A 10,222-nucleotide genomic window follows, 5' to 3' on the forward strand; every position below is an offset into this window, starting at 1 on the left:
GATCACCGCATTTCCAAACGAGTTTTTACTGCCACACACCAGGAGATTGCTGGACTGAAAAGCATCATGAGTTTTCAGCATGGCTGTTTCAGCCTGTGCAGTGGGTCTCTGCACAAAAACTCACACAAATCTGGGCGGCTGTTTCAACAGGCCCCTGGAACACCTGGGAGACAGAGCTGCCCATTTAACTGGAAAAAATGGGGCTGAAACAGGAGCTAGGTGATCTAGCTCAGCAGGTCCCACCCCACAAAGACCAGCAATCTGAAATGCTCTGGATTGAAAATTTCACAACAAATGCAGCTGGACCTGGGACAGTCCAACTCTGTGGTGGGGGAGAGCATCCGCCATTACTGGGGCAGTCCTCCATTACAGAGGCAGTCCACCATTACAGAGGCAGTCCTCCATTATGGAGGCAGTCCACCATTACCGAGGCAGTCCGCCACTACCAAGTCAGTCCATCATTACAGTCTGCCATTACTGAGGCAGACCACCATTACCGAGGCAGTTCTAACTATATCTCTGTAAACAAAACTGCAAGGAAGTTCACACAGCAGCTGGGCAGAGCCCATAGCAGCTCAGCAACACCTCTGCTGGCAGACTGTGAATAGGCTACCTCCTCGCTGGGCAGGGCATCTCTGAAAAAAGGCAGCAGCACATCAGGAACTTATAAATAAAGCCCCATCTTCCCAGGATAGAGCACCTGGGAAAAAAAGGTAGTTATGAGTTCTGCTGCAGCAGACTTAAATCTACCTGCCCAACAGCTCTGAACAGAACAATGGAGCTCACAGCTCAGCACTCAAGCTCCTATAAGGGACAGACTGTCTCCTCAAGCAGCTCCCCGACTCCTGTATACCCAAAGAGACACCTCGTAAAGGAGAGCTCAGGCTGACATCTGGCAGGTACCCTTCTGAGATGAAGATAACAGAAGAAGAAACTGGCAACAACCCTTACTGTTCTGCAGCTGCTGCAGGTGATCCCCAGGCAAGCAGGGTCTGGAGTGGACCTCCAGCAGTCCTACAGCAGAGAGGTCTGACTCTTAGAAGGAAAATTAAAAAACAGAAATAAATAACTTCAACATCAACAGAAAGGACATCCACTCAGAGATCCCATCCAAAAGTCACCAACTACAAAGACCACAGGTAGATAAATCCCCAAAGATGGAAAGAAACAAGCCCAAAAAAATGATGAAAGCACCCAAAACCAGAACACCTCTCCTCCTCCAAGGGATCACAACTTCTCACCAGCAAGGGAACAAAGCTGGATGGAGACTGAGTCTGATGACTTGACAGAAACAGGCTTCAGAAGGTGGGTAATCACAAACTTCTCTGTGCTAAAAAACATGTTTTAACCTAATGCAAAGAAACTAAACCTTGAAAAAAAGTTTGATGAAATGCTAATAAGAATAAACAGCTTAGAGAAGAATATAACTGACTAAATGGAGCTGAAAAACACAACAAGAACTTCGTGAAGCATACACAAATTTCAATAGGTGAATCGACCAAGCAGAAGGAAGGATATCAGAGATTGAAGATCAACTCAATGAAATAAAATAAGAAGGAAAGATTTGAGAAAAAAAGAGTGGAAATAAATGAACAAAGCCTCCAAGAAATATGGGATTATGTGAAAAGACCTAATCTACGTTTGATAAGTGTACCTGAATGTGATGGAGAGAATGAATCCAAGCTGGAAAACACTCTTTGGGATATTATCCAGGAGAACTTCCCCAACCTAGCAAGCCAGGCCAATATTTAAGTCAAGGAAATACAGAGAGCACCACAAAGATATTCCTCAAGAAGAGCAACCCCAAGGCACACAATCATCAGATTCACCAGGGTTAAATGAAGGAAAAAATGCTAAGGGCAGCCAGAAAGAAAGGTCGGGTTACTCACAAAGGGAAGCCCATCAGACTCCCAGTGATCTCTCAGCAGAAACTCTACAAGCCAGAAAACAGTGCAGGCCAATATTCAACATCCTTAAAAAAAAAGAACTTTCAACCTAGAATTTCATATCCAGCTAAACTAAGCTTCTTAAGTGAAGGAGAAATAAAATCCTTTAAGAACAAGCAGCTGCTGAGAGATTTTGTCACCACCAGACCTGCCTTACAAGAGCTCCTGAAAGAAGCACTAAACATAGAAAGGAACAACCAGTACCAGCCACTCCAAAAACATACCAAATGGTAAAGAGCATCGATACAATGAAGAAACTGCATCAACTAATAGGCAAAACAACCAGCTGATATCAAAATGGCAGGATCAAATTCACACATAACAATATTAACCTTAAATGTAAATGGGCTAAACACCCCAATCAAAAGACACAGATTGGTGAATTGGATAAAAAGTCAAAACACATAGGTGTGCTGTATCCAGGAAATGCATCTCACATACAAGGACACACATACACTCAAAATAAAGGGATTTGGAAAGATTTACCAAGCAAATGGAGAGCAACAAAAAGCAGGAGTTGCAATCCTAGTCTCTGATAAAACAGACTTTAAAGCAACAAAGATCAAAAGAGACAAAGAAGGGCATTACATAATGGTAAAAGGATCAATGCAACAAGAAGAGCCAACAATCCTAAATATATATGCACCCAATACAGGAGCACCCAGATACATAAGGCAAGTTCTTAATGACCTCCAAAGAGACTTAGACTCCCACACAATAATAGTGTGAGACTTTAACACTCCACTGTCAATATTAGACAGATCAACGAGACAGAAAATTAACAAGGATATCCAGGACTTGAACTCAGATCTGGACCAAGCAAATCTAATAGACATCTACAGAGCTCTCCACCCCAAATCCAGAATATATATTCTTCTCAGCACCACATTGCACCTACTCTAAAAAGGACCACATAATTCAAAGTAAATCACTCCTCAGCAAATGCAAAAGAATGGAAATCATAAATAACAATCTCTCAGAACACAATGCAATCAAATTAGAACTTGGGATTAACAAACAAACTCAGAACCGCACAACTTCATGGAAACTGAAAAACTGGCTCTTGAATGTTGACTGGACAAACAATGAAATGAAGGCAGAAATAAAGATTTTCTTAAAAACCAACAAGAATGAAGACACAACATACCAGAATATCTGGAACACATTTAAAGCAGTGTCTAGAGGGAAATTTATAGCAATAAATGCCCACATGAGAAGCCAGGAAAGATCTAAAATCAACACTCTATCATCAAAATGGAAAGAGCTACAGGAGCAAGATCAAAAAAACTCAAAAGCCAGCAGAAGACAATAAATAAGATCAGAGGAAAACTGAAGGAGATAGAGACACAAAAAAACCCTTCAAAAAAATAAATCCAGAAGCTGGTTTTTTTGAAAAGATCAACAAAATAGACAGACCACTAGCCAGATTAATAAAAAAGAGAGAAGAATCAAATAGATGCAATAGAAAACAATAAAGGAGATATCACCACCAATTCCACAAAAAAAAAAAAAAAAAAAAAAAAAAAACAATCATCAGAGATTATTACAAACAACTCTATGGGCATAAACCAGTAAACCTGGAAGAAATGGATAAATTCCTGGACACTTGCACCCTCCCAAACCTAAACCAGGAAGAAGTTGAAACCCTGAATAGACCAATAACAAGGGTTGCAGTTGAGGCAGCAATTAACAGTTTACCAACCAAAAAAAGCCCAGATCCAGATGGATTCACAGCCGAATTCTACCAGACATACAAAGAGGAGCTGGTACCATTCCTTCTGAAACTATTCCAAACAATACAAAAAGAGAGAATACTTCCCAAATCATTTTATGAGACCAAGATCATCCTGATACCAAAACACAGCAGAGACTCAACAAAAAAAGAAAACTTTGGGCCAATATCCATGATGAAAACATATGCAAAAATCTTCAATAAAATACTGGCAAACCAATTGCAACAGCACATCAAAAAGCTTATCCATCACAATCAAGTAGGCTTCATCCCGGGGATGCAAGACTGGTTCAACATATGCAAGTCTATAAACATAATTCACCACATAAACAGAACCAAAGACAAAAACCACATGATTATCTCAACAGATGCAGAGAAGGATTTTGACAACATTCAACAGCCCTTTATGTGAAAAACTCTCAAAAAACTAGGTATTATCGGAATGTATCTCAAAATAATAAAAGCTATCTATTACAAACCCAAAGCCAATATCATACTGAATGGGCAACAACTGGAAGCATTCCCTTTGAAATCTGGCACTAGACAAGGATGCCCTCTCTCACCACTCCTATTCAATATAGTACTGGAAGTTCTAGCCAGAGCAATCAGACAAGAAAAAGAAATAAAGGGTATTCAATTAGGAAAAGAGGAAGTCAAATTGTCTCTGTTTGCAGACAACATGATTGTATATTTAGAAGACCCCATCATCTAACCCCAAAAGCTCCTGAAACTGATAAGCAACTTCAGCAAAGTCGCAGGATACAAAATCATTGTGCAGAAATCACAAGCATTCCTATACACCTATAACAGGCTAAAAGAGAGCCAAATCAAGAAAGGACTGCCATTCACAATTGCTACAAAGAGAATAAAATACCTAGGAATAAAACTATCAAAGGATGTAAAGGACCTCTTCAAGAGAACTACAAACCACTGCTCAACGAAATAAGAGAGGACATAAACAGATGGAAAAACATTCCATGCTCATGGTTAGGAAGAATTAAGATTGTGAAAATGGCCATACTGACCAAAGTAATTTATAGATTCAATGTCCAGTTCTGTGACCCTCATCAGAGAACTGGAAAAAACCACCTTAAACTTCATTTGGAACCAAAGGAGAGCCTGCATAACCAAGACAATTCTAAGCAAAAAGAACAAAGCCAGAGGCAACATGTTACCTGACTTCAAACTATACTACAAGGCTACAGTAATTAAAACAGCATGGCACTGGTACCAAAACAGAGATATAGACCAATGGAACAGAACAGAGGCCTCAGAGGCAACGCCACACATCTACAACCATCTGATCTTTACAAACCAGACAAAAACAAGCAATGGGGAAAGGATTCCCTGTTTAATAAATGGTATCAGGAAAACTGGCTAGCCATGTGCAGAAAGCAGAAACTGGACCGCTTCCTGACACCTTACACTAAAATTAACTCCAGATGGATTAAAGATTTAAACATAAGACCTAACACCATAAAAACCCTAGAAAAACACCCAGGCAAAACCATTCAGGACGTAGGCATAGGCAAGGACTTCACGACTAAAACACCAAAAGCATTGGCAACAAAGCCAAAATAGACAAATGGGACCTAATTAAACTCCAGAGCTTCTGTACAGCAAAAGAAACAATCATTGCAGTGAACTGGCAACCAACAGAATAGGAAAAAAATTTTGCAGTCTACCCATCTGACAAAGGGTTAATATCCAGAATCTACAAAGAACTAAAACAGATTTACAAGAAAAAAACTAACAAACCCATTCAAAAGTGGGCAAAGGATATGAACAGATGCTTTACAAAAGAAGACATACATGAGGCCAACAAACATGTGAAAAAAACGCTCATCATCACTGGTCATCAGAGAAATGCAAATCAAAACCACATTGAGATACCATCTCACGCCAGTTAGAATGGCGATCATTTAAAAATCTGGAGACAACAGATGCTGGAGAGGATGTGGAGAAATAGGAACCCATTTACACTGTTGGTAGGAGTACCAACTAGATCAGCCATTATGGAAGGCAGTGTGGCGATTCCTCAAGGACATAGAAACAGAAATTCCATTTGACCTAGTAATCCTATTACTGGGTATATAGCCAAAGGATTATAAATCATTCTATTATAAAGATGCATGCACACGTGTGTTCATTGTGGCACTGTTTACAATAGCAAAGACCTGGAACCAACCCAAATGCCCTCAATAATAGACTGGACAAGGAAAATGTGGCACATATACACCATGGAATACTATGCAGACATAAAAAAAAAAAGAGAGAGTTTGTGTCCTTTGTAGGGACGTGGATGAATCTGGAAACCATCATTCTCAGCAAACTGACACAAGAACAGAAAATCAAACACCACATGTTCTCACTCATAGGTGGGTGTTGAACAATGAGAACACATGGACACAGGGAGGGGAACATCACACACTGGGGTCTGTTGGGGGGGAATATGGGAGGGACAGCAGGGGGATAGGGAGCTTGGGGAGGGATAACATGGGGAGAAATGCCAGATATAGGTGACAGGGGGATGGAGGCAGCAAACCGCATTGCCATGTGTGTACCTATGTAACAATCCTGCATGTTCTGCACATGTACCCCAGAACCTAAAGTGCAATAAAACATATATATATATATATTTTTTTTTAAAAAGAAAAAAAGAGACAAGCGACTGTGAGACCTACATGAGAACAGAAGGCTTCATCGTTTAACCCAGAACTGCCACAAATTCTCAGGAATATAAGGCCAAAAAATTTTTTTAAATGACCTTTTTTCAATTCGCTTTCTTACATTAAGCAGAGGGAAGTAAGTTTTAGGACAAATCTATCTAGGCAAAATGTCTGAGCTTCTCCGTGGGAAATGTGCATCCCTTTCTTTTAGTTCATCCAGACCTTTTTTTTCTGTGGGAAAAGTCACAAGGCCCCTGGGGCGCAGGATACCCCATGAAGATACAGATATTTCAGGAAAGCAGAGCCAGCAGAATGAAAATATTCTGGGCTGGGTGCGGTGCCTCACGCCTGTAATCCCAGCACTTTGGGCAGCTGAGGCACATGGATCACTTGAGGTCAGGAGTTTGAGACCAGCCTGACCAACATGATGAAACCCCGTCTCTACTAAAAAGTACAAAAATTAGCCAGGCATGGTGGTGCATGCCTGTAATCCCAGCTACTCAGGAGGCTAAGGTGAGAAAATTGCATGAACCCAGGAGGCGGAGGTTGCAGTGAGCTGAGATCGTGCCACTGCACTCCAATCTGGGCAACAGAGTGAGACCCTGTCTTAAAAAAAAAAAAAAAGAGGCTATTTTGGTTCTGGGGCAGAGTCCTTCTGAATTAAACAAAGGATGTAACCAGTTGTTGGGAACACCCAAACACAGTGTAGATGTCCTGGGACTGAGGATTGGCTGACAGCCTTTGGCAAGCATGTTGAGGTCCAGAAAGAACCACCATTTCTAGCAGTGAACTAGAAAGAAAACCAGAGGCCAGTACAGAAACTCAGACAGAACCACAGTAGTATCTCTAGAACAATCTCCCGTCTCCTGCTCTCCTTTCCATGGTTTTTCCCAAATCATGTTATGTTCCGTTGACAGAAGGGTGATCTCACTCACCTGCTGAACACCTTACTGTAGCTCCTTGTTGCCTCCGATTACTGAAGTGATCGTACATCCTGGTGTGCTCAGAAGTCTGTCTTAAACTTACTATCCTTGTGTCATTATTAATGGCATCTCCTATTGCCCTCAGTGTTCCATTTGGTTAATTAATCATGTGGTCACCATATCTTATACTTTCTTCAAACTTCTCTGCCCTGTTTGCCATTCTGTTTTATGCCCAGGAGTTCTCAAATAATTTTATGCCCATTTAAAAGGAATACAGTGTGTACACCATCATAGGTCACCCCTGCAACTTGAGTACAACTGTTTATTCCAGTAAGTTACACGTTTAGTAAATTATAGGTTCTAATAAGCACAAACTCGTTTGTGGACCTGCAGTGTTAAACACAGGTGTGGTGGAATCCTGACTTTGCCACTGACAAGCCGTGTGTCTGTGAGCAGATCATATCTCCGTTCTCAGATGTTAGTTTCCGTATCTGTAAGCACAGAGATAATCAGAGAACCTAACTCATAGGGTTACACATAAGCCTTAGGAAAGAAGGTCCAGGTGAAGTGCTCATTGCATCCATGCTGGCTAATGGTGATGGTCATCACTCCCTACATCCCACGCAGCAGAATGCTGTCTGCTGGCTCCAATACGCAATGTGTCCTCACTGGCAGCAACAATACACCGTTGGCACGGATCACAGTTTGGAGCCTTATTTGGCAAATGCTTGTGTCTTAGCTGGTGTTCCCCAGAAGCAGAGACTTAGATGGGGATTATTTCCAAGTGATTTATTAGGAGTGCTTTCTGGAGAGGGAGCATGAGGGTTACCGGATAGAATACGTGGCAAGGAGCGCGGATACTAAGCAAGATGTTATCTCAGCTTCAGATGAGGGTCAGTCTGATCCCATCAAGAAGCTCTGGAGCACAAAGTCTATTACAACATTAGCCCTAGCTTTAGCAAGGGGTCTGCATTAGTTTGTGATATGCATGTGGACCTATTATTTCCTGCTATGCCAGACAAACCCATGAAGACTTGGGTGGCTTGTGAGCATTTAATATGTGTAAATCACTGCATTTCTCAAAATCTGTTTCTTGGTTTCCAAAATGGCAATGATCGTACTTATATTGTAGTTGGTTGTAAGGACTTAGAAATAACACTTTCCTAATCCTGACAGTAAATGGGCACATCTTTTCCTCTCGTCAGCCAGATTTCCCTAAGTGTATTACCCACAGTATCCAGGTTCTTACTCACATATCTTTGCTCATGGTCTTTCTCCTCTCACACTTTCTCCCAACCATGACCCCAGAAAATGGTGCCTGAGCACTATGCATCACACACACACACACACACACACACACACACACACACACTTCCCCTCAACCTGCACCCACCTCAAAATGCCTCCCATGCAGCCTCTACACTGAGCTTCCCACTTCGAAACCCTGGTCCAAGTCTCTCCTTCTTCATCAGCCTAATCGATTTCCTCAAATTGACACTCATCTTGCCTTTCTCTAAAATAATTTTCTACTGAATTCCATCAAGTTTAACATTTAATTGTTTCCTAAGTGCTTCATAGTTGTTTGGTCTCTTCCAACAAGATTTTAAATTTCGGCCGGGTGCGGTGGCTCACGCCTGTAATCCCAAGACTTTGGGAGGCAGAGGCGGGTGGATCATGAGGTCAAGAGATCAAGACCATCCTGGTCAACACGGCGAAACCCCATCTCTACTAAAAATACAAAAAATCAGCTGGTCATGGTGGCACGTGCCTGTAGTCCCAGCTACTCGGGAGGCTGAGGCAGGAGAATTGCCTGAACCCAGGAGGTGGAGGTTGCGGTGAGCCGAGATCGCGCCATTGCACTCCAGCCTGGGTAACAAGAGCAAAACTCCGTGTTAAAAAAAAAAAAAAAAAAAAAAAAGATTTTAAATTTCTACTCCTCTAGCCCAAACCCACCACAGAACTCAGACAAGACCTAGACATCCATTTTGGTTAGATTAAGAAGTATTTACTGATGAGAAGGACAATGAAGTGACTTGGTTGACCATTTCAATTCTCAGATGCTTAAAGCCAGCAAAATTCTTTCCCGTGATCAGAGGTGCTCAGCTGACAACCTGGACCAATAGTGCATGTAAAATGAATGATAATGGCTTCCCCTGTAATTTAGCTCACAGATGAATCTTAGGTGAGATTTTTCCATTGAGTTCTAACAGTTTCTGAAAATTGGTGCCATAGGAGGTGCAAAGTGGAATGCCCAACACAGCTCTGATTATCAACTGCGGTCTATGCATGCATTGCAATAACAACAGCAGGGTTACGTTGCTTTCAGCATCCTGAAATCTCTTCTTAAATCAAAGCTTAAGTATTTTAAAAGTACAATGTGTCCTAATTTATGCAATAGGTATATCTCTGGAAAGTTCATGTAAATTGGCATTTTTGAAGCTAGAATCAAATTTTATTTAAAGTTCCCTTGGAGTATTCTCTAAGTGATGGTATTACAATTTGGGGACTTTTCCTGTAAATAATTACTCATTTATTTCGTTATTTTTGTGTAGAGTTTTTGGCCTTTTCAAACCAGCATGTGTCTATATTTTTCTCTCAGATTTTTAGAAAAATAGATGAAATTAGGAAGCTACCATTATTCAATACTATTCATTTTCTGTCATCTTTTCCCCTAATTTAAAATAGATGATTTCACTCATTTTAAAATATCATCCATTTTATATCATAAAATATCACATTTTACAGATGAGAAAATGAAAACTCAGAGAAGTTTCATTTCAAACTTCTCTGGGTTACACAGTGTATTCATTTTCTAAGCTGCCATAACAAAGTACCATAGTTTAGGTGGCTCAAAGAATAGAAGTTTGCTTTCTATTCTCACAGTTCTGGTGTCAACAGAGTTTATTTCGTCTGAGATCTCGCGCCTTGGCTTGTAGATGGCCATCAGCTATG

The 10,222-nt window shown here is 41.0% G+C and overlaps 1 long non-coding RNA gene across 1 annotated transcript; it reads right to left on the minus strand.

Moving 5' to 3' along the window:
• LOC116564672 lies at window positions 1–527 on the minus strand. Its single transcript, XR_004275035.1, has 2 exons — window positions 489–527; window positions 1–399 (listed from the first exon to the last, which is right to left on the minus strand). It is a non-coding gene; the product is annotated as an uncharacterized LOC116564672 (long non-coding RNA).
• Window positions 528–10,222: the final 9,695 nt, after the last annotated feature.

This window comes from Sapajus apella, unplaced genomic scaffold (genome assembly GCF_009761245.1).
Source record: "Sapajus apella isolate SASKATOON/1434 unplaced genomic scaffold, GSC_monkey_1.0 scaffold38, whole genome shotgun sequence".
In the NCBI taxonomy this organism is placed as follows: domain Eukaryota; kingdom Metazoa; phylum Chordata; class Mammalia; order Primates; family Cebidae; genus Sapajus; species Sapajus apella.